Here is a 27,009-nt window from a genome sequence, read left to right on the forward strand (position 1 = left end):
TGAAATAAAAATACAATAGAGGGCGAAACCGCCATGTGCGCACTGCAGAAATGGAAGGAGTGTTGCAGTCGTTTACGGGCTTTCCGACTACCAATATGCGACCAGTTTCAGCTGAACTGGATGTTTCGCGCATGTCAGTCTGGACAGCTCTACGCAATGAACGGATGTACCCTTTTTGCATATAGAAAGTGCAAGCAAGCACTTGACGAAAGTGATTATCCTCGTCGGCTAGAATTTGTACGCTGGGTAACGGATACAATGAGGAACGACACGTAATTTACCTCCAAAGTACTATTTACAGATGAGGTTACATTTACCCGAGATAGCATGTTTAACATGCACAATGCTCATATTTGGTGTACAGAGAATCCTCACACCATTGTTCCACGAAATACGCAACTCCGGTTCAGTGTCAACATCTGGTGCGGCATTCTCGGTGATAACCTGGTGGGCCCGTACTTGCTGCCTGACCATCGCAATGGTCCAACTTACCTGAGTTTCTTGCGGAATATCTTATCACGTTTGATTTCTGCGACACAAACCGGCATTCAGCAACAAATTTGGTACATGCACGATGGTGCTCCGCCTCATTTTTCTATGGACGTGCATAACCACCTTGATGCAGTTTATTCGGCAAGATGGATTGGACGTGGTGGCCCTGTTGCCTGGCCTCCTCGCCGGACCTGAACTCTTTGGATTTCTTTTTCTGGGGACTCATTTATGAGACACCAGAAGAAGTAGTGGCCCCTATTATGACCGCTGCAGCAGAAATCCAGGAAACTCCCGTAATCTTCGAGCGTGTCCGCCAATCGTTCCTCCGTCCCTGTCTGATAATGTCCGCGGTCGACACTTTGAACAATTGTTGTAAAATTTTTGTTTTAGCTGGACATCACAAGCGGTGTTGTACCTATTCTGTGCAATAAATAATTTTCTGAAGTTTCTTTCTTGTATCAGACGCATTTTCTCGATTTTCACCCTTTAAACGTCATTTGCGACCCCATGTTCTGTTGCATTTTTTGATCGTCTTGATTAGTACTATCATCCCTCTGAGTTAGTTGAAGCATTTCAGATACACCCTGTATATATACACGAGAAAGAAAGTTTTTAATATAAACAAAACTTTTTTACTTTCTTGTAATATATTGCGATGGGAATCTTTACTTGGGAAGACAAAGCTATTACTGGTCGATGTCTTATCCGATGCATAGCTCTTTTCTGCGACTTGATTCCTTAAATAGAATCATACCTTCTATTTCTTCCCTGACGTCTCTACACAGTATTGCATTTTTAAGTTTCAATGTAGTTCCTAACCGCTTTGCCTTTCTAATGAACTATTTATTATTTTTATTAACTTGAATGATTAAATAGTAAGAAATTAAATCTCACGAAATTTGTGAAAATTCAAGGAAAGAAAATAATTGCTCACCTGAAAATATTAAAATTATCCATAGATTTCATACAGTTTTTCTTTTCCTTTCAACAATTTTCTGTGTGTTTTTATTGACATTTTTCACTTCTATCTTTAATTTTTGTTAAAGAATTATTTTATTTTTTATCTGAAGAAGCCTTTAAGGTCATGCTAGATCTATTGCTACGAAAGCATTGTATATTGACTAACTTCTGACTAACCGTGGAAACCGTGCGTTCTTGATCATCTCCAGGGGCTTATACGTTACAAGTTGTTTCTCCAATCAAACGTTTCCGAATGAATATGTTTGTTTCTGAGTGTAGATATTTTCTGTTTTGTGTTGCATGATGTTTCTGAATTCAAATCAACGTTTTTTCAAGTTATGTGTTTACATCATTGTAACAGGACGTTTAATCTATGGAAACACCATAGGAGGAGGTGGGCTTTACATCTTTTTAAATTTTTAAAAGTTATATTATGGTTTTATTAATTAGCGATTAAAACTAACATAACCATAATGAAGTGTGTCTCATCTGTGATGTGTCAAAAGATTTCATCTGCATACTCTGGAGTTCTCTTCCTAATTAGGTTGTTACCACTTAATCCTATTTTATTTTTTCGGTAATCATTTTCGAAAAACTACAGTAAACTGTTATACTTTTTGTGAATATTGTATTATTCATTATAATACGGCACTATGTTAGGAAACTGAATTTGACTTACTTTTTTGGAAACTGTATAATAAGTGGTATACACTTTTGTAGTACAGTCAAATTCACAAGTTTTTATGAATTTATTTATAAAAACCACTCGTTGTGAAGTAGGAAGATAGAAATAATTATCCATAATTTCTAACTGAAGACACATGAAAAATAAACATATCATCAGCTCACATCTGTCATCGTATGGTAAAAAACTGTTTATTAGAGTATACAAAAAGTTCCTCTTCAAAGATCAAATTTGTTAAAAGGAGGTTTTATAAATGCCTTAAATAATTTTATTAGATCATTAACAAATACTTATAGAACTATTTGGAGGGGAAAAAAATCATTATTTTTCATCTGCTATCATAAACTGCAAATCATTTCAGCTATGTAGCAATACATACATAGTTTCTTTTGCTTATGTACTTAACTCATTTTTTATTATGTATGAAGGATAAGTAGATACAAATAATAATTTATGAAATAATGAAGTATAAAGTTCAGAATCGACCACTTATTTGTTTGGCGCTTTTTACAGTAAGAAGAATTGGATTTTTGTCAATTTTCTTTAATTTTTTAAGTGAAAATAGGTCAATGTGTACATGGATAAAGTCAAAGGAGTGCGCAATGCCATTTTTGTGCAATTCTGGGATGTCGTTTTAAGTGAATGTGTGCATGGATACCGAGTATGTGCAATTCTTAAAAACTCACCAAGCAGTGAGTAATTCTAGACTTTCCCAATAATGAAATATCTCTTTATGTGGGTTATGCCTGGTAAAATAAGTTTCATATTCATTCAATCTTGTGTTCTGTTCAGTGTGAATATTCATTTCTGTTTATAATGGTATTACCATTTTTTAGAATATGTAAATTTATTGTTTACTAGAATATTAAAATCTTCTTGCAAATGCATTGTGAATTAACCGTGATACTCTGAGATTTTAATTTGTATCAGAAAAATTCATGATATTAGATTTTGGCACCCATATTTTGATAGCTAAATAATTTTTCATTAGGTTAAATAATTATTAATTACATATATCAGTTACGTTTAATAAAAGCCAAAGCATAAAATTTCCAAATTTAACATACAGTGGCTCCCAAAAGTTTTCGTACACTTATGATTTTCATTAAAATAGGGCTTTTTTCATTAATTAAAAGTAAACTTTCTGATTGAGATTTCAGTAATAAAATCTATAATCTATTCGTAACCAAATTACATGAAATATTTTTAAAATATAGCGGAACTTTATTTTTAAGAAATTAATAATCAAAAAATGATAAACATTTTATCTCAAAAAAGTCTTCGTACACTGAAATATTTTTGGATAAATCAAAATTAGAATTATCGTTTGCCACTTTTTAAAATTTTTGCATTGTGGTGGCATTTAAAAATCCGTTTGCTTTAATTTTTTGTTGTTTACTTCATAATATTCTATTTATTATTGAAAAAAAATGGGTCACAAAGAAATTACAAACAACATTTGAAAATTGATAATTTTTCACCATAGTAGTGGTAAATCAATTCGAAATATTGCTAAATTAGTTAATTTATCCTATTCTACAGTGCAGTATGTGATAAAATCCTTTAAAAAAGAAAATTGGATTGAAAACAAGTTAAGAAAAGGTCAACCAAGAAAGTTAACTAAACGTGATGAGAGATTTATTATTAGAAAATTTGTGAAAAACCCATATTTGAGTGCTGTAAAAGTTTCTGCATAATTTAATGCAAAGTTTTCTACTTCAATTTCACCTTAAACTGTTCGACGAGTTCTCAGAGAAGCTGGATTACATGGGTCTTCTGCCTGTTAAAAAAAAAAAAGGTTGATCTTTGGATTATGGTAACTTGGCGATTTTTTGGCAACCAACTCTGCTACAGCAACCCTCTATTTTTTTTTTTTTTGCCGCCATTTTGTCTTCATGAAGTAAAAGACATGTTTCTTTTCTTTTTATTTACTCAACTCTTTTTCCAACAATCTACTAGCCAAATTACACTGATGCTAGAAATTTTATGTAACAAAACTGCTTAATCATGACAAATATTAACTGCAAAATTGGGAGAAAGTGCAGAATCGCAAACGCCTTGTGCGTTTTTCAGAATAGCACATACACATAAACCATTTACACGTCGACTTATTTTTACTTAAAAAAAATCCCAGAATTGCACACACTCTTAACTTTATCCATCTACACTGCTATTTTCTCATAAATTACAAAAATTTGCACAAAAATGCAGGAAAATTTTGTGAATCTTTAAACTCGATAAAAAGTACATATATGAAATTACCTGATCGCGATAAAGTACATACCCTTTCCAAGGATGAACATTTCCACATATAAAATAAATAAAATATCCAAAAGCTTTTACCTCTAAATTATCTATTATATTATAAATGTCACTAACGAATTTATATGCAAACATTAAAAATAGTTACAAATACTTAGTGTCAAATATTTAAATTATTTCCATACGCGTTTACTTCAACTGAAACGTATACCAAATTCCTAGAAACATAAAATTCACAAAATAACTATCATTTAATTAAAATATCACTAAACCATGTACACGTCGACTTATTTTTACTTAAAAAAACATCCCAGAATTGCACAAAAATGCCATTGCGCACACTCTTCACTATATCCATGTACACTGCTTTTTTGTCATAAATTAGAAAAATTTCACGAAAATGCATGAAAATTTTGTGAATCTTTAAATCCGGTAAAAAGAACATATATGAAATTACCTCATCGCGAAAAAGTATATACCCTTTCCAAGGATGAACATTTCCACGTATAAAATAAATAAAATATCCAAAAACTTTTACCTCTAAATTATCTATTATATTATAAACGTCAGCAACGAATTTATACGCAAACATCAAAAATAGTTACAAATACTTAGTGTCAAATATTTAAATTATTTCCATACACGTTTACTTCAACTGAAACGTATACCAAATTCCTATAAACATAAAATTCACAAAATAACTATCATTTAATTAAAATGATATTTTTACTTAAAAAAACATCCCAGAATTGCACAAAAATGGCATTGCGCACACTCTTCACTATATCCATGTACACTGCTTTTTTCTCATAAATTAGAAAAATTTCATGAAAATGCATGAAAGTATACTACTCAAACGTATTCCAAAATACTACAAATATATAACTCACAAAATCACGATCATTAAATTAAAATATAATTAAGTTAAAAAACACTACTTAAAATATAAATAAGCACATACATTAAATTAATAAAAATTAGATTACAATCCTAATTACTTTAAACTAAATTATTGCTAATAACAATTTTCCAATAATACCACATTAATTTATTTACTCCTTACATTTAGAACAATGCATAAAAATAATATCCTCAAATGATTAAAAATACTAACTTACCTAATCTTTTTCAGAATCTTCATTACGTGGCTGCAGTACTACTGCTAATTTCTAAATCCTAAATCCAGTAGTCAACTGGAAGTCTATTCACCAAGTAATAAGAAATTAATAAAATTTCACCTATACTCAAACTACTTTCAGGAAACCACGTACCCTTCCTTACACTCCTTTTCACAAAATGTCCATTTTCACCATATTTCTTGCACCACCATTTAAACTTAACTGTAATATCCTTCCTTTAACACAATCTCAACTTATTATTATTATCAGATAAACGCATTAAAAATTTAGAATTCACTTTACGTAGCGCCATGCAATCCGAAAATTAATAAACACTATTTCACGCAACACACAATGAAGCTTTTCAAAATTAACCCCCTTTTCCGATTAAAGAACTGTAATTTGTCCATTAATGTCACGTTTCACACAACACAGAATATAGCTAAATACGAAATTTCCAGATTTCCCCCCTTTTCCGATTAAACAACTGTAATTCGTCCATTAATGTCACATGACATATCTCATGATCTCTCATTTCCCTCACACAAAATAATGCGTAATCGGAACTGAGTGCTTCTCACATTATTACCAAAGTCCTAGGTAGTAACCTTTATCGCCTCCAAAATGTCACCAAACTACCAGTTACCATATTCCAAAGATCAGCCAAAAAAAATTGTTAGTGAGAAAAACAGAAAGCTTAGGCTTTCATTCGCAAAATCAATGATAAATACACCTGAAACATACTGGAATAATGTCCTATTTGCTGACAAAAGCTAATTTGGCTAATCTTTGGAATATGGTAATAGGTAGTTTGGTGACATTTTGGTAAGGCGATAAAGGTTACTAGCTAGGACTTTAGCAGTGTACATGGACAAAGTCAAGAGTGTGCGCAATGCCATTTCTGTGCAATTCAGGGATTTTTTTTAATGAAAATAGGTCGACGTGTACATGTATACCGTGTATGTGCAATTCTTAAAAACGCGGCAAGCAGTTTGCGATTCTGCACTTTCTCCCAATTTTGCACCTAATCTTGGTCACGATTAAGCATTTTTGATCCATAAAAGTCTAGCATAAGCGTAATTCGGCTAGCAGATTGTTGAAAAAAAATGTTCAGTTAAAAAAAAATGCCTTTACTTCGTGAAAACAAAATGGCATCCAAACAAAAACTAGCAGGTTGCTGTAGCAGGGTTGGTTGCCAAAATATTGCCAAGTTACCATAATCCAAAGATTAACTGCTGATTTAACATTTTTGGTTCTGATGGTTGAATAACTGTCTGAAGAATAAAAAATGAGGAACTTCATTCTAAGAACTTAGTTGGAACAGCTAAGTGTGGCAGTGGAGGTGTTCGTGTGTGTGTGGGGGGGGGCATGACAGCATCAGGACGAGGTAATTTGGTATTTGTTGATGGCATAATGAATCATCCTCTTCATTTAAATATTTTAAGAGACAATTTAAAATTATCAGGCCAGAATTTGGGTATTGGAAACAACTTTATTTTTAATCATGATAATGATCCAAAGTATACGGCTCTCAACGTTCGCCTGTAGTGTCTCTATAATTGTCCACAGGTTCTGAAAACACCACCTCAGTCGCCATATTTAAACCCCATGGGAACACATTTGGAAAGAGCTGGCGTTTAGAGTACGAAAACACGACATCAAAACGAAAAGCGAACTCAAAACAGCCATGATGGAAGAATGGATGAACATTGATACAGAAATTACCAAAAAAAGAAAAAAAAAAAAAAAAAAACTAGTAAAATCTATTCCCAGACATTTAAAAGCTGATGTGGATGCTAAAGGATACCCTATTAATATTAATTTAACGAAAAATGAAAATATTTACTAATATGTCAAGATTTTTTTCAAGTGTACAAAGACTTTTGTGAGATAAAATGTTTGTCATTTTTTTTTTTTTTTATTAATTTCTTAAAAATAAAATTTCGTTATATTTTAAAAATATTTCATGTAATTTTGTTACGAATAGATTATAGATCTTATTATTAAAATCTCATTCAGAAAGTTTGCTTTTAATTAATGTATAGAGCCCTATTTCAATGAAAATCATAAGTGTACGAACACTTTTGGGAGCTACTGTGTAAAACTGAAATGAAGAACTAATTGAAAAACTATCAGTCTTGCATTTTTAATACGATAAAAGAAATATGCAACAAAAATATCCATGGCAGTATTTGTTTATTATAGTGGTTGAGAACTGCTACTGACTGTATTGTTTCAGATTTACTTTCTTGTATGAAGTAAAGGAAGTATTATAATGTGAAAATTTTCCCTTTTCAGATTTTGGTAGAAATATCCATTTTGACTATTTTTTTGTGTGACATCTGAATGTACATACAGAGTTAAGGATTCTATATTCCAAAATAGAATGTTAAACATATTTAAAATGGATTTTTTGAACTTTGAAATTTCAGGGCTAAACCTGTAACGCTCGGAGGGTTAAAAATAGAAATATATATGAAAAAAAAAAAAAATTTTAAATTTAACTTGTTACAAAATGGTATGCCTTGAAGGATTTTTTAAATTACACTTCAACACTTTTTTCATGCAAAGACAGTTCATATTTTGGCATTTTGTTTTGCCACACACTTGACAAATCCTTGGAAGGTTTCATTGGACTGAGCAGTTGCAACCGACCGGAGAGAACTTTCGATCGGAGATGTATTTCATACTTGCTGGTTTGTCATTTGGCATTCTGTAGAATGCCTAGATAATGAATGAAATGTTTAATCGTTTCATACATTGATAGCCAGTGTTTGTCTGTCTGTAAAATGCCTAGGTATTCTATAGTATGCTGGATTTCAGACTTTGCTAGTAACATCTACACCCCTGGTTCCAGCATTTGATCGAATTGCTCTTTTGGGGGTGTTTTCGAGTATATGTGCAACAGTAGTCAACCCATGCATTTATGTACTATACACATGCTTAAGTAAGTCGCCCAAAAAGTTCTGGGGTGTTTCAGATTGCAGTGCATTTTCTTCTATTTATTTTGTTATTACCGAGTTCAAATGCAGTTTTTTTCTCTTCTCACATTGCGTGATTCTAGCGTGTATTGAGATGCAACTTTTTTCTTAGTCTAGTGCAGTGCTAAGAATAGAGAACTCAAAAGTTCATTTTCATCATATTGTGGTTTTTTATTTTAAGAAAGGGGAAAATGCTAGGTAGCTTGGAAAATTTGTCCTATATGGAGAAAGTACTACTGATGACACAATTCAAAGGTAGTTTGAGCTATGCATAAGTTTCAGCCTCAAAGGCGGTGCTGCCTCTTGATGATCATCCTCTGTAAATAGGGAAGCTATTATAGAAAATTTACATTTCACGAATTAGCAAACAGACTGAAAATTCCAAAATGAACTGTACATGATCATTTGAAGAAGATTGGGTACATAAACTGCTACAACATGGAGGTATCTCATACATTAACAAAGCAGAATATGCGAAGTGGGTACTATAAAGTAATGTTACAAGAAAAAGGATCATGAGATTAAGTGTAATGAACCTTCTTTACTAACATCAAGTAGAGGCTTCATCCCCAAAAAGTAATGCTTTTGTGTATGTTGCTACTACTAAGGAACTGTGTATTATGAATTTTGCCACCAAATCAAACAGTAAATTCAGAAAAATACTGTTTCCAAATGGCAATTTTGAATTGAAGAAAAGCACATAGAATTGATCATTCATTGAGGTGTCACCTTCTGTCATGACAATACTCGACCTTGCATTTTGATGAATATCAGTCAAAGACTTACTGAGTATGGGTGGGATGTTTTGTGTTCTCTTCCCCCAAGATCTTGGCCCTTAGATTTTTATCTCTTCAGGTCATTTCAAAATTCTGTGAATGACCTGGAGTTCATTTCCTTAGAGGCTGTCAAGCATCACAGTAATTTCTTTATGAATAAACCAAATGACTGTTTTAGAAAAGGATATTTCAGTTGCCAGAGAGATGTCAGGATCAGAGAACGAAGTGGTGCTTATGTGATTCAATGAAATTTTTATATGTTTTTGTACTGCTTTATTTGTATCATCAAAAATGCACAAAATTTTTTGGATGACCTAATACATGTTGATTTGTGTGCTTTATATTTAACTGTCAGTTTGCTGAACAATATACACTGATTGTACAAATGTACGAGTGTAGTAAAAAATTATCCACAATGTAGCTATAAATTTTGTGCAATACAAATAGGAAACTCATGTTAACATCATTTTCCAATATATTCTCCTTACTTTTCAAACTCAATGGTCCATCATTGTGCAAGCTTCCTGATACCCTCAGAAAAGAAGGTTTTCAATTGAGCAGCGAGCCATGCATGCACTGCGTCCTTCACTTCTTAGTCAGAGGTGAATCGATGGCCTCTTAATGCCTCTCTGAGTGGACAAAACAAGCAGTAGTCAAAAGTGGCAAGATCATGACTTTACAGAGGATGAGCCATTATTCAGACTTGAGTTTCTGGAATGTTTCAACAGTGTGGGACAGCTGTAAGTAAATGGGCTTTGTTGTGCAACAACACATATCCTTTTGGCAATAGTCCTTGGTGTTTGCTTCGACTTGCAGGCTTTAGCCTGTCAGTAAGCATCTCGCTGTAATGTGCACTGTTAGTGTTGTGCCACACCCCCGATAATGTTCCAGTGTTGGGCCTTGCATGTCCCAAAAAAGGGTAAGCATCATTTTTCCTACACATGGTTGCGTATTGAATTTTTTATTGCTAGGCTATTGTTGGTGTTTCCATTTTATACTTTGATGTTTACTCTTTGGCTTGTAATGATGGATCCATTTTTCATCACCAGTGATGATTCTGACTAAGAAGCCATCACATTTATTACCATAGTGATCCAAATGTTTTGGCAGATGTCCAAGCATGTTCGTTTATGCAACATTGTGAGTTGTTTTGGGACTCATCTTTCACAGACTTTACTTTTATAAAAACCCAAGTCTGTTGTGGGTTATTTCATAGGCAGAACCATGACTAATTTGCAGACAATGTGCTACTTCATCAGTAGTCACTCTTCTGTCTAACGGAACCATGCCACATGCATGCTGTATGTTGTCATCATTTGTGGAGATGGTCGTTTGGTTCCTTCCTCTTACATAATGCTTGTGTGACCATATTTGAATTTTTCAATCCATTCATAGCCATTTCATTGTGAGAAAGACACTTTTCCTATATTGTGCTGAAAATCTTTGATGGATTGCAGCTCCTGATACACCTTCCGACTGCAAAAAAAGGGATCACTGCTCCATTATTCCTCTTTAATGCAAACTTCTGATGGAGCGTCCATGATTTATCTGCAACAAAAGGAAGACAAATGGGGGAATTAGGATCAAACTTTCTTAGCATGACCGCAACAGCATAACAGTAGGATAAACGAGGACAGAGATCAGTATGAACAATATAAGAAGAGTTAAGTCAAAATTGCGGATAAATTTTGATTTATCTTCGTAAATATCAACCATATAGATATTTTTCTCAGAATTCTTGGGTACTTATTATCCACACCCCAATAAAAAGGTCACTCACAGACTTTGTGGATTGGGGGACCTTGGGAATTGGCAATGATTGTTTTTTTGGCTATCTTTATGGATTACAAGTGCTCTTCTATTCATAGATAAATATAAAAAAATATGTTAAAAAATTAACTGGCACACTCATTTGAAATGGTACTTTATGGTTATCATGCACCCCCATCAAAAAGTCACAAACTTATTGCCGATTACTTTTTTACCAAGCTAATGCACTAAAGGCAACTGCCATTTTGACTGGTACTGGAAAGAATTTCAGTCTTTAGTACACAGCTGATTTTGGAATATTGAGAGATAGATCTCGGTGCGAGCTTTGCTCTTTAGATGCACTTTGCATTGCATTGTGCTTAACATTCTTAGGAGTTTGAAGTGGTAACTGCTGATAGTTCTATGCCATATTGAGAAGAGCTGAGGGAGTACTTTTTTGAAAAGCTCCAGAACTGTAAAACAATTATTTTTTTTTTGGAAAATAAATTTTGTCAAGCTATCATTGGTTCTGAAAACAGTGCATTGAATCGATTATGAACCCCTATGCACGTAACAGTTTTTGTTGTCAGAAGTGTGTTTGAATGCCAGTGACAAGAGTGATGGAGAGTAACTAAGACAGCTGGTGACAACCTCTGCTGCATTCCAAGAAAGATGCAAAAGGCTATCAGGTCGTTAAAGAAGAGATGAAGTGGCCCAAGAAAAAATGGAAGGGGCCGTCAAATCAATTCAAGAAAAGATAGATGAAAGCCAAGAAGAGTGAAATTGCATATAGGTTGTAAAACAAGATAGCGTTAAAAGGAAGAAATTCATTTTGTTCACAGAGACAATTTTTTTCTTTTTACAATACCTTGGGTATGTGCAAGGAAGTTATCAAGGAGTATTATATTGTGTCATATTTCTGATGTAATTTTTTTATTATGTGACTTTCTAGCCGTGCTCAGGGGCATAGGAAGGGTGCAGAAGGAGCATCTGTCCTTGGGCACAGCATCCAAGGGGTGCAAAAGTGATCTTACGAAATTTTAGTATTAACCCTTTGTGGTCGGATTAAATTTGGAGATGGGGATCGTAGTGGTCGGAATTAATTTCCATCGATAAAGCAGGGATACATAACACGCAAGTTTACGATGGATAAACAAGATTTAGTAATTCTTTTGTGAACTTTAGATATATTTTTATTCAATACACTAATCTAGTGATATGTTTTTGTATGAAAATTATGTTTTATAATTCTCCTTCGTGTGATATTTTTCAAAACACTCTCCAACATGCAGGCCAGGTTTTCGAGTGCATGTATCACAAAAATAATTGTTTTGGTGCCTTCCACCCTTAATCTTTCTGTTTTAACATACACTACAATCTTTACTTTTTACATTTTCACAATTAAGTCTTTCTTCCTTATTGGAGGTCGTTGGTCTTCCTGGTTTTGAATCTGCTTTGTCGCGAGAATCACCTACCAGTTGTGCCACCAATTTTCGGACGAACATAAAATGTGGCATAGGTATCCTGTTCTCTCTTCTAGCTGAATTTTAGGGAATTATTTTGGAATATTTTACGAAGAGAGAATGTCTAATTACTGTTAAATACAATTTATAAAATATTCTTTGGAATTCTACAAGGTATCGTCGAACGTTGTCGATTTCATTACGTTCAAAAAACGACTGACTCGCCACTGCGTCTTACATGGCTGGGTCACAACTTTGGTTTAGATTAGATTATGCTATCTCCAATCGATGGAGCACCATATTGGTTAATGAATAGTTTCTTTAGGCATTGAGGTTCATATAAGAAAAGTGTAAACTGATACGTGAATGCATACAGTATACGATTCGTATAGTTCCTTGCCGTGGTGGCTGAGAGCAGACATCGACTGGAACGGTAAAAAGGCTTTGGTGGCTGAGAGCAGACATACGACCAGAACGGTAAAAAGGCTTTGGTGGTTGAGAGGGGACATACGACCGCAAAGGGCTAAATGTTTCCTATTGTTTGCAAATAGGAGGGGGGCGTTGAAAACCCTAGCTATGACTCTGGTTGTGCTTTTGTACTTTCTTTCACACGAATGCTGGAGCTAGTCTGATAAGACTTCTAATTTTTTTTAAAATTCATTTTCCATGAATTATTTTTATGGAAAATTTATAGGTATATTTTATAGGTGAAAAATATTCTATAAGCAAACAATTATTTTATTATATATATATATAACAATAATGAAACTTAGTAATTGTGTAAATGCTTGCTAATATAGTACTAATAGAAAATGAAATGAACATTTCAAAAGAAAATATTCTGAACTTTCTTGCACAACCTTCAACAGTATTTGAGGTGGAAATTTCCATGATGTAGAGCAGTATTTCTCAACTCGCGTGCTGCTTGACCTGCCGTCACTGCTCCAAGTATCCCAACCCATCCCCATTATGTATAATTTTATGTACAAGTACTGTAATACAGAAATATTATTTTACCGCTTATATAAAAATGGTATATATTAATAATTATACACATTTAATTTAATTGAGAAAGTATAGGGGCACATTAAATGGAAAACATAACTGTTTTAGGAGTAAATTGTAAGCTGTAATTGTAAGCAGTAAACTGTTAGCTGTAAATTGAGACTGTTTAGCAGCACTCAGTAATTTAAAATTTAAGTCGGAAGATGACAAATACAAGTCCGTACTTAAGCTGGAAAAATGTACTTATTTTTAGAGTAATATGTAGAACAAGAAGACCCTCTCCATTAATAGTGTGCTTGTGAATGGTTGGTGACAGAATAGTAATGCCTTGTTGAATAGTTCAGAATATTCTTTCAGTCCAGAATGACATGAGGTATTTCTTTTCAAATTCTATCTCAAGTAAAGAATCTGTTTTCAGTTCAATTAATTTAATTTTTCTCGGACTCTGTTATCTTCAATCAATTTGGGGGGATTTGTTATATGTTGCATTGATGACGCGACTCCATATTGTAACTGGTGTTGGTTTTGTTAAGGTTGCATATTATTTACTGCAGCTAGCACTAAGAAACATTTAATATAAAGCTAAGAAGTTCAATATGCAGCAAAACTGAAGGCATGAACACGATTATTATATGTTATTGTCCTCATAATGTGAAGATCTTGCTACTGGTAAGAGTCTCTTGAATCAAGAGTTTAGGAACATTTTGAGTTCTTGCCTTCTCTAAAAATTTCAGACTGAATTAGTCACGTCCTATTGTTTTTTATGATGTATTTTACGTCCTTTGATTCATTATAGTTGAAACGATATCAGAGGAGCAATAGGATCATAGGTCAGCTACCCCTGAAATCCAGAGGCTTTAGTGACAGACATAGGGCAGATCGCAAAATTCCTTAACACTGGCCGTAAAGTTGTGATTCTTGTAATGTCAAGTGTAGTTGTAACTGAGCAAATTATTGTTTATGTCATGTCAGCGCCTGTCATCTCACACTTTGTAACAGCTTGAACACTGTGACTTATGGTGAACCACACATATGAATTTCTTATTTTTGTGTGGTCCGCCGCAAATCTTATCAATGACCACCATTGCATCTATTTTTTATGCGTACCTGGGACCATGTCATGTACTTCTGGGAGTACATGTACTACAGTTTGAGAAATGCTAATCTAGAGAATGATATTTTTGCATATTTCCTGATATATTTTTCAGTTTTATTATGCTTATATACCGCCTTTCTGCTGCAAAGAAACTGGTCAGAAGTTTTACATCTAACTGACATTTCCGTGCTACTAAATGCCACTTTTACCCATTTCTGGAAGTAATATTTGTAGAACTGCTGTTGTGTTTTAATTCCATCTGTGTTATTAAAATTAATTTCTTAATTAAAAGAAATAAATTGAGTTTTTGGGCATAATATGTGTGCTTTGATTTATATCTAATTATTGCTGTTAGATCATCAAACTGCTAAACTTTTAGCAGAACTAAGAAATATCCTCTTTACTTCATCAGACCAGATCTTTCTACACAATTTTTTTTTTTTATTCCAAAATTCTTTCATATTGAGACTCTTATTTTTCTGATAGTCTGCAAGATTTAACAGGTTTGCACTTACCTGGATCATAACAAGTTAAATGAAAGATAGTCAGGAAAAATGTAAACTTTAAATTCCCTCTCTTGGAAAGGAAAGTGAAGTTAATGTAATCTTTTTCTTCCAGAAAATATTTTACCTACCTCCTATCTGATAAAATTTTATCAGTTCATTAAAGCACTCCTGTAGGGTTCCTCTTTATTTCTCAGATTAACGTGGAGGAACCTAGTGAACTGTTTAGTGACTTATTGCCGATGCCGAGCTGATTAGAAATTGCATTTCTGTATTTCTTGCTGTCTTCTGTGAAAAAGTCTAAATTGTTTATTCTCATATATATAAGAGAGACAGAATAAACAACAGTGCAAAATATATTTTAGATTGCAATAGTATATAACACAGCATTGTAGACTCAAGAAGGGTTAAACTACCCTTTATTTCACTCAAACAAGAATAAAAGTTGGCCCCCTTTCTCGGGCTTACAACAGAGCCTCCTCCGGGGGGGATACGTTCCGTCAAAGTAGAGCGTAATGCGAAACAGCGCTAAACGAGGCTATCTTTACATGTAAATATTGGGGTTAGGGGAAGATGGCTAGGAAATTTGTTAGGTATTAAATTTAAAAAGTATGTTTTTTTAATAAAAATAAAACCAAACATTTATTTCTTAAAGCCCAAATTAATACCACATTATAATTTCTTGCAAAAATAAAAACAAAATATAAATAACAAAACGAATATTCTTAAAAAAAAAAAAAAAAAAAAAAAAAAAAAAAAATTCTCAGTCAGTCATATTTAGTTAGCCTTCCGCGTTTTCAGTGTTCTGCCTTTTTGTGACAAAAGCATCTAATGTTGTTTGCCTTTTTCTTTTGCATTGTTCTCTTAAAAGTTCTTCATAAACGGATAGAGCATCTCTAACACCACGCCTTACTTTGGAGCTCCTGTCAAAATTCGGATCATTTTCAATGAATTGATCCATTATTTCAGTTATGGTAGACAAACTCCTTTTTACAAACGCCATCGAAAGTTCTTTTTGCTCTTCTTCTGAATCACTGCTGTCAACATTTTTGTTTTTTTCTTGGTCAGTTAATTCCTTGAGCTCATCATTAGAAAGACTAGCCGCTGCTTCTTGAATTATTTCTTCGACATCTTCCACATTTACCCCTTCAAAATATGTCTGTACAATACCGCACCAAACAAGAAATACAAGTACACTCTTTCGGATATGTATTTGAAACCTATCGCTGCATAATATTTCGTGGAATCCCCGGGTTGAAATAAAAGAGCGCTAAACCGAAACAGCGCTAAACGAAACAGCGTTAAGCGGGGTCTTACTGTACATTCTATCCGAATTATTTCCTCCTTTTCTCGAAACCCTTACATTCTCGTACACAGTTGCGTTGAATGCAACCCACTCCCCTTGCAGAATTATGCACTCCTTCAAGCATTTTCCCCTTGCATATATTGTTCCCCTATGCCATTATTAGATATGCCGTAATTCAGTATGCCATTATTAGAAAGTCGGCGAGAAAACTTTGAATGAACGACTTCCAGAGACAACAGCATCGCACATGCATCTTTCAGGTTTCTTTTTAACGAAAAAGGTGGGCGTTATACGGCGAAAATACCTAAAAATTTAAAAATGTAGTTTGAAATTACATGTACGCGTTATACGCCGAAATATACGGTATCTCATTCTGTTTTGTAGCAAATATACAGAATTATTCACTTCATTATACATTGTTTTTGGAATGCATAAAATTATCTTGGTGCATAAAACTTAATTTTCATATCTTGTTTCGACAGAGTAATTCGGAAATATTAAAATTTTGGATCTCAGCAGGTACGCGAGTGAATAGGGGGCAAAAATGGTTTTCAGAAATTTAGAAGGATTTTGCGGGCCTCCTAAAATTTTGGGACTTTGGCTGGTTGGTAACTAGGCCTTCCCTTAAAATTTCGATCTTAAAACGCAGCTCTATGGATTTAGATAAAGTATTGACAAATACGCTATTCATATGTATTGCATTAGGCGGTAAAATTTGTGATTTATTTAATGGAATTGTTTTATTTGTATAATGAGATACATTCCGCAAAAGAAGAAGAGGAAAAATGACCTTGTTTGTGTGCATTAGCAATACGTAAGTCACGTGATCTCTGAACTCATCGATCTTGTTTGTTAACATTAGCTATACATAAGTCACGTGATCTCTGAGGTCATAGAAATGTATCTCATTGTTTCCACAATGCACGCTTCCAAATTTTAATAACTGCTTCATTTAAGTATCGTGTGCAAATGAAATCTTTTCCCCCCCTCCGAGCATTGTTCCGTGCAGAATGAAATTTTAGGCAGATTTCTAAAAAAATGTGCTACACATTCTTCGTAAAATTTTTGTCCATTTATCTTTTGAAAGGGAAAAAAAAATCTATTCCGATGTTTTTATTGCAATCGTAAATTCCATTCGAAATCGTATTTGTGGACAAAAAGTCGTGTCTCTTTTTCCATTTCTAAATTCGCTTTTTTTTGGTATCGTTTGCTTTTTATAAATGGTACTTTCCTCTCTTGTATTGTGATAGTAAAATAGAGCGTAAATTCGCGAAAAGCGAAATATTGTTCCGCCCTGTAGAATAGACTAACGAGTTTCCGGCTGTGTTTGACAAGCGTAAGATTTAAATGAAGGTGATATGTAGGATGACAGAGAAAGGGCTTTTTTTTTTTCTTATTTTCCTTGAAAAGATTGAGTTTACGCTCAGACGGTATGTATTCTTTCTAGTCTCAGTGCCGTAAGGGATGTTCTGAGGATTCATTTACGGAGTGCCGGAGTTGAAGTGATCCATATCTGCATACTATTTATTATAAATGTAAAATAATATTCAGATATGGATAGTGAATACTGCTTGATGAGGCGACAATGGAAGTTAAGATAGGATGCAGTAACCTGACTTGTAAAAGTTAAAAGTGGAGAGAAAAGTTAGTTTTGGGGCTTTTTTCCAAAGATTTTATAGTTTTTTATACGTCTTATATGTTTAATGATTAAAAAATTTTGATGTGTACATCACATGACTTCCTTGTACGGAGTATTAAATTATACGCATTTTTTCCTGCATTTCATTTAAACTTATTTTCTCGAATTTCATTATAGATATATTTTTCATTCAATTAATTCAGTTCTCACTTCGCGGCAAGGAAAAATGCATAAAATGCATAAATGCATAAAACCTTAAAATACCTTTATTAAAAATTAAAAAAATATAGAAAAATATAAAACACCAAATACTGTTAAAAACAATTAAAAATTTTTTTTTACAATCCAAATTAAGAGAAAAACAAGGAATTCGACCATCGTGCAAAAAGGCATATTTTCGGTGCACAAAATTGAAAGTTTGCTTATGGTTCCACTCGGCTAAAAGACACTGTAGGTGCAGAAACTGAATTCAAGACGCTCAAAAACAGAATAGCCCTTGATAAAATAGAGAAAATCTCAAGACACTGCCTAAGCAGAAACAACCGTGAATAATATTATGTTTCAAATGTTCAGAACTTAAAGCAGATAACCAGAATAACGCTTAGTGCCTGCAGTTATCAATATGTAAAAACTGTTATTAGTATGTAATATTCAATCTTGTTACTTTGGAGTCTTCCCTGCCGTGATGGTATATAATACCGTTTGGTTCATGTCCGTGGTCGGAAGCCATCATAGCGGTGCACTCACTCACTCATTATTCTGCTAAGTTTCAAATGTAAACAAATATGGCTGCTGTGGTGAAAAATTAGGCTTAGCCGAACTTAAACAACTTTTAAATTGTTGATAATTCTTCCAACTATTGCATGTAGATGAACTAAAGGCATAAAGACTTTAACCGGAAGATAAGAACATAATTCAGTCATTTTTAAAGTAATAAATGCACGATTTACCAACATATAAGAATAAGAATAATAACAAATTCAAAAAAAAAAAAAAAAAAAACTGAACTCACGGAGCCTCTCTTCTGAATCCATTTAAAATCATTTTTGCAACTCGTTTTGGGAAAAAGAGGCCGTTACGCTATACTTACGTACAGATGTCACGCAAAAACATCTTAAATTACATTCGATAGCTGTCAAAATGGATAATTTCGTTGAAATACGACACCGACAATTTTCGCGTTTACAATACTTCCTGTACTTCATACAAGGAAGTGATAGAAAAAAGCAATTGAGATTTTGAAAATGGTCGTTCTGAGTATGCTGTGTTTAACGTACCCAGTATTTGGACTATTAAAAATTTTAGCTAGAGACTGTTCTTTAGCCAAAACCTTTACTTTTCTATTGGAAAATCCTTGCCATTTTAAGTGTATAAGGAGAAAAATCTGCTTGGTACCCACATTCTGTTGCTTACTTAGTACCTTCTAGTCACCCACACTCCTTTAAAACAACAACACAAAACAGAACAAGACCTTCGGTCGAAGAGGTTGGCCGAGTGTTTGCTGACAGACAGTGCATAGCTGGGGTTCAGAGAAGCAGAGTTCAAGATATTTTGAAATTCAAGATGGTATATCTAGCCGAAAGCTTTTCCATTGCATCCTAACTAATGTAAAATGAACTGAAAGAAGTAAAAATTATGTAAGAAAAATGTAACGGAATATATTTATAAAATCAGTTTATTGATTTATTACTTACTTGAACAAAGTAAAAGTATGATAATCGCGAAAAAATTTCAGGTATCATGTTTCAGCGAAAATAACTATTTTAATCACTTTCGAATCCATTTGAATGATTGTTTTTGCGTGACATCTTGAACGTACGGAAAGAATAAAGGACTCCCAAAACGTATTGTAAAATAGATTCAGAAGTGATTTTTTTTTTTTTTTTTTTCTGTGACGTTTGTACATACGTGCGTATCTCACATAACTCAAAAATGAGTAATCGTAGAACGTTGAAATTTTGCATATGGGCCTCTTATAACATGTAGTTGTGCACTTCCTTTTTCGTTGCAATCTAACGCACCAAACGTATATTCCCACCCTGTCACCCGGCTCCGTAAGCTCTATTTTTATTCTTATATGTTGGTAAATTATTCATTCTTTGCTTTAAAAGCGAATTAGATAATTCTTATATTCTGATTAAGGTATCCTTTAGTTATCGAAAAGCTGCAGTTAAAAAATTGGAAAACGAAAAGCATCATCAACAGGTGTCTTTCAATGCTTTTGTAAAGAAAAATACCACTGCCGTTGTTGTTACTTAAAAAATAGCACATATACTTGGAAAAAGAGGCAGACCATGTAGTGACGTAGAAATCATTAAAGAATGCATTTTTGAAACATTAGGTATTGTAACAGCTTTAAATAATATTAAAATTTTGTAGTTTAAACAATTTAAATAGATGAACATTAAGGTATTTGTGTATGGCAATATTTGAAACCAGACTCGAGTGCCACGTGCGACTCTCGCACGAAGAATGTAATTTATTTTTAAATGTTAGAATATGTTTTCTCTTCTTGTTTGTATGTCGCCATTTTTTTGAGTGTTAAATAAAAGTTATTGCTGTGTTCCATCATTGGAGTTGCTTCATTTCGCCAAAGAAGTATCACAGTATGTTAGATCCAGAGAAAGTTGATCACTACAAACAATTGCCTCTATCTAGAACTATAGCAGATCGTCAGCACGAATTATCTGAAAATGTAACAGAGCAACTTCTCACAATTATACAAAATGAGGGAAGATGTTTATTTTTCAATTGCTTTATTTAAATAAAAGCATTTAAATTCGGTGCTTGATTTAGATGAAAGCATTGATAAAACTGACTCGGCGCAAGTTTTGTATTTTATTCGTGCTTAACTAAAGATTTTCAGTGTTACGAATAACTTCTTGCGCTGAGTACATCAACTGGAAGAAATCGCTGAGTTGACATTTTCGAAAACTTCAGAGAAATATGCCGTCGATTACAATTAAATATCAGTAATTTAGTCAGTGTCTGCACCGATGGCACACCTTCCACGAGAGGTAAAAAAAAAAGGATTCGTTTCTTTATTAAAAAAAGGAAAATTAGATAAAATTGACATTATTTCATTGTATTTTGCATGAGCAAAAATTATTGCGCTAAAATAACTATTTTGCAAGACAGTCTGGATAGAAGTATTTCGCTTGTCGACTATATTCGCCTAAGTGCAATGCGTCATCGTGAATTTTGGCAGATGCTCAATTTAGACGAGAAAACGTACAGTGTTGATCTGCCAGACGACTGCAAGATTCGCTGACTATCAACAGGACAGGTTTTGATAAACGATGCACAGACATTAGGTATTTTGGAAGCAAGAGAGATGAAAAATGAGCAATGCCGGGAATCGAACCACGGACCTCTCGAATACGCGCCGAGCGTGCAGACCACTACACTACGAAGGCACGCTAAGAAGGCTGGTTAGGTTATTTTAATTACGCAAAGCCTCGAGGGCTATCTGCCTAAGGGGAGGATGCCTTCGTGGAGGACTTTCTAAGGGAAACTGGCTCGTATACACGTTATGGGGAAAACCACGAAAACACCCATGCAGCCAGCCCGTTCGCGGGATTCGAACCTCTTGCCGAACTACCAGTGTTCAGCGACTTTATCGCTCGGCAGCTGGTGGGCCTAAGAAGGCCGGAGAAATACGTTATAAAGTTTTAACTTAACGATCACAAATTTTAAACTTTTATCAAGATCACGGAAAACTATGTCATCTATTAGATGAAACATTGTATTGTTGTCTGATATTTTCATAAAACAAAACAATTTAAGTATTTGCCGGTGAGTATTCGGCTAGCAGATTGTTGGAAAAAAATGTTGAGTAAAAAAAAAAAAAGCCTTTACTTCGCGAAAACAAAATGGCGTCCAAACGAAAACTAGCAGGTTGCTGTAGCAGGGTAGGCCGCCAAATTTTCGCCAAAAAATCGCCAAGTTACCATAATCCAAAGATTAAACGTTTCTTAGGTAAGCGGTCCATAGACCGTTTTGAAATCTGAAAGATAAATTCAGTATGTATCCAAAATGAAACTTCGAAATGTATTCTAAGCATTAAATGTGTACAAACTAATGCCGTTTTGATTTAAAATGGGCGAAGTTCAAATAGTAACAAGCAGAGAGTTCAAGAAAATACCTTAAATTCACATTATAAGCTTATTAATAATTTTTCGTCTTTAGAAAGGGAATTTTCGGAAAAATAAATGCAAAATTTCAATGATCTATCGAAACCTTATTAAAGCTGACATAGACAAAATGAATCATATAAACAGTGGAGTTTCGTACAAACATACAAACTCAGAATCAACAAACATTAAATCGCGAAAGCTGTAAGAGAAAAAGATATAATTAAAAATAGAGTAATCAAGAAGTTTGTTTACATGCTTTCAGCCAAAATGGAACGTTTAATTCCAAGCAGAGGGCGTTTCACGCTTGGATAATACAGTGAAACAAAATCTTTCATCTGCTGATGTAATTATTGTAGAAATATCCGGCTTGTGTTATTTGACTCTAAAAATTATATAATATTTTTTCAAGGTTTGAAAAAAAAGTCTCATCATTTATAATTTAATGTTGTATAAATGAGGTAAACTTTATTAATTAAAAAACGCCTGATGTTTTGACCCTGCAATTTATATTACTCTGAAATTAAAAACCTTAGATCACGTCTCTAGGGGCTGTACGAATTTTAATAGCAGAAGGGCAAATAGCTTGCAAATTGAATATTTGGGGAACACAGGGAAATTTTCTAAATAAGAAGAAAAAGAGTGAATGAGTTGGAGGTACCTCAGAATGTAGATGTATGAATGTAAGAAGAATATTATATGAAAATATTACACTAAAGAAATGGGACGATAAAATGGAAACCTTTGCTAACAGCATCAACTTTTAGCAATGGGTGGCTCAGAAGTAGTTGTATGATGTTTAGAATGATATGCTTAGAGAAAAAGAGATGGAGGCAAACGTTTGCGATAAGTCTAGTGTACAAAGGAAGGATTAACATGTAGTTATCAACAAATCAAGTGGATCCATCTGACATGAATGACGTAAGAAAACAGTGACTAGTGGTCTTGTTTTTTCGGTTACCAACAGAGAAGTCAAAAAAAAAAAAAAAAAAAAAAAAAAAAAAGGCAGATGTTATGAATTTGAACTGCCTGGACCTTCTTTGGTAACAATATGTTAGATGGAGAGGGAATTAACAGAGCAAAAAACAAGTGATTAGTGAAGAAAATAAACGACGTGTGTAGTTGAACTGGTACGTTCTCTACGGAAACCAAAATCTCTTAATACGATTACCGAGGCAGCTAAACATTTCAACGTAATCATTAAAGAGAATTCTGAAAAAGCTTTCATCCGTACATCGCAGACTCATTAACAAACTTCTCGAGGATGATTTGTACAGACATACTGCTACGAATTTTGTATATATTTAAATTACTTTAGTAAAATTACACGTGAAACTGTAGTAATTGTCTTATAATATAACATGAAATATTTGAAAGAGGCCATGCACTGCCGGAAAAATAAGATAACAGGGAGCAGGTCTATTTATCATTGAGAAAATGGCGACGGTTTTAGCGACTAATTTTTTGTCTCGAAATTTGTTGAGAAATCACCAGACTTGGCGACCATTTGACGACATTTTGGTTCGGCCCCTCTGTAACTCTTTATATGTTGTAATTGGTATTGAGATTGAATAAATTGATTGAGATTCCTGTATGCTACTGTAGCCGGCCCTCGTATGCGTTCCAGTAATTTCGAGAAGTGAAGGGTACTGGAGATTTCTCGGCCGTCGGCAGAAAACTGTACAAGACCGGAGAAATCCGTCAATATGTTTATGCGTTGAATTAGTTCAGTGTCGACTTCGGAATATTATTTCTGTGTGAGCTTTGCTGGTTAGATGCGCTTCGCATTGCGTTTTGTTTAACGTTCTTAGTAGTTTGAAGTGTAACTGTTGATTGTGCTCTGTGATACTGAGAAAAACTGTACGTGTATTTTTGTGGAAAGTTCTAGAACTGTAAAGTGTTTCTTTAGGTAAAATAAATTTTTATCAAGCTATCATCTATTCTGTGTTCATTCAATCCAATACGAACGCGTACGCACGCAACAATATTCAGTTCGTTTTGATGTGGCTCACTAAAATGAACGATGACGTCGATTTAGAAGAACTAGTGCTGTGGCTGGATGAGTAATGTTTCGAGACTTAGGTAGCATCTACAAACGCAGCTATATTTATTGGATATTATGAAATTACGCAGTAACAATTGATGTGGATTGTTGAAGTCTAAATATGATGATTTTGGGTTGGCATGTCGTGTCTCTAGGTAATAGGTTTGTTCTTTTCTGACAGATATGTGAAGTAGACACTTATTTGGATTTGCTTGAAAACAGTGTCTGTCATCTCATTCAACTGTAGAATATTTTCTGACTGTGATGCAGCAAGATAGGGCATCCGCCCATTATCAACTGTTCCTCCCGTGTGTGATTAGACGAGACTTCTTGGATTGGAAGACCAGAATCATTGGAATGGTCCCTGACCTGATATCAAAGGATTTCTTTCTTTCGCGCTAGAATTAAAACTGCATCTGTGACTTTTCAGAAATCAACGGTTTGAGGTAAGTGATTGCGGAAGAATTCAACATCATGCGGATTTTACTAATCGCCTATGCAATGAAACATGTCGACGTTATCGTTTATAATCTTGCCTCTGTCCTGATTGCGAATTGGTTGATCATTACGTTGAAGACATGTAAATCTATTTTCGTTCTGCATTTTTGAAATCGATAATTTTTTTCTTATTATTATAAATTATGTTGTTTAACAATTTTTCGAAGCTTTACGCTTTAAACATAGTATAATTGTTTCAGCGTCAACAAATGAATTTATGGTGGGGAAATTGTGAAGAAATAACATAAACTCCTTAATGCTGCAGTTAAAAATTATTTTCGAATTTTTAGACCGTTTTTATTTATTTATTTATTTATTTATTTAAACAAAAGAATGTTAAATTTTCTTAAAGAATCAGTTTCTCTGGCGTGATGTTATTTTCGGTTTTTCGTAAATAACTTCATTTTCGGACCTACAGAAATTGCTTTAATATTTTCAAGTAGTGTGCCCCTCATACAGTCAGTAAAAAGTAATATTTATAATCACAAATGTTTCGACAAATAATGGCAGCATTTTTAATATACTTTATTAAAGTACAGCAGCCAAAAGTATTCTTACTTCTTTGGGATTTGAGGCATACCAGAAGAATTTGATTTAACCACAAATACGCAGATTTACATAATTCTAATCGTAAATATCAGATATTTTTATAACAGGAACTGCTATGAATCACAGTTATGGAGATGAATTGAGGATATTGTAGCGATGAATGCCGTTGTCATCCCATAAGGAAGTAATTGTCATCAGTATTTCCATCCTCAGAAATAGCATTAGTTGTTTAATCGTTAAGCAAATGTTCTAAATTTTCATCATTTGTACTAAACAACCAATCATAAACATTATCTCTGGTAAGATTCTAAATATATGATGAAATAATATTAAAACAGCATTAATATTATATACTTGTGCACCTTTGGGGATTAAGAAATATATATAATGCAGCAAAGCCTATTGTAATTCTTTTTTAAGTATTATATATATAAATATTCTTATTATCTTATTTAAACCTATTTAACTTATGGAAATTCTAAACTTAAACGGAAGATGCGGAGTTGTTAGTGGGTCGTTGAATCCACTCTGGTACTGATGGTAGAACGACATGTCTATATCCAACTTTGCCTGGCTGTGAGGAAATCTGTACATGATTGTCTATCAATTATATTCCAGTGGTATTTGTACTCGAAACCAATGTTAAGCTAGAATGAATTATTTCGAATGAACGGAAAAATTTCAATTTCTTGAACACGAGTTAAAATCGGTTGGCTGCATTAAGAGGTTAAGGGCACGTAAGAATGGAATAAGGTGAACTAGCGTGAAGAGATTATGCTAATTTTGTTTTCGTACTTATTTTTATGGTCTCGTTTCTAACGTCATCATAAACCAGCCTTTTTTCTAAATTATTTCTAAAAAAATATTGAATATTTTTCTTTTTCTCTGAAATGCTATCGTTAAATCGTTTGTTCTTTTTTCTAAAATTATCCTGAAATTCAGATTATCACTTCTGCATTATATAACCAGCAACACATGCAAATATGTTTCCGTAACAGAGTACGAACTAGAATTCAGGTTCGCCTAGCGTTTTAGAAAAGCTGCCGCCCCTCCACTTCGATTCCCATACTCATAAGTTAGTTGAACTAATTATTCTAATGACTGGAGGCCGCTCAATAAGTTTTAAGCTTAACACACTTGTACGAAATAAATATCATACGTTATTTTCGTAGTTTATTGCATAGCTTCCTTTGACTTCAGTGCACCTAGAACAGTTGTGCTATATGCCTCAAATTTCAAAAGCTTAAAAAAAAGTTTTTTTTTTAATTATGGGGGAAAAATCTCCCCTTCCCAATAATTTTCAGGCTATTCCTGGACGATGTTATGAAGAGGTGAAGTTCTGACGTATGGTGAAAAGCAAAAGTGAATCACTGACGCAATTTATTGAAGGAGGTTCGATGACAGGCCCACTTTTTATTTTATCTTCTTTCTGCAGATGTTTTTTTTCTATTTCAGTTAAATATTTGAAATTAGGCATTTTTAATGCATTGTTTCTTTAATTTGGATTTTCTTTTACTGAAAACATGTCGAAACTTTATCGAGCAATCGCGAGCCTGACGCGCCTGATATACAGGTTACATTTACTCATTTCTGAGGATTTATTCTTTACGAATAAATAGTTGAACACAGATTCTCTGAACCTCTTAAGATTACTTCAGTTGAAACGAGCAAACGTTTGGATAGTTGGACAGAGACACTTCGCAACCTTAAGAGTCACACGCCTGGAAAAGTCAATACAGGTTTTATAAAA

General features: G+C 33.7%; 1 protein-coding gene across 2 annotated transcripts in view; it reads left to right on the forward strand.

Moving 5' to 3' along the window:
- The first annotated feature begins 1,628 nt into the window (after positions 1-1,628).
- mib2 (E3 ubiquitin-protein ligase mind bomb 2) overlaps positions 1,629-27,009 on the forward strand; it is a 119,609-nt gene continuing 94,228 nt past the window's right edge. The window contains exon 1 of one of the 2 annotated variants that reach the window (XM_035355174.2): positions 1,629-1,846. The gene's annotated coding sequence lies outside the window, so the exon portion shown is untranslated. The other variant, XM_035355175.2, reaches the window with a different exon arrangement.

This window comes from Stegodyphus dumicola, chromosome 3, assembly GCF_044657685.1.
Source record: "Stegodyphus dumicola isolate Sdum_Otavi_A_Nest chromosome 3, ASM4465768v1".
NCBI lineage: Eukaryota > Metazoa > Arthropoda > Arachnida > Araneae > Eresidae > Stegodyphus > Stegodyphus dumicola.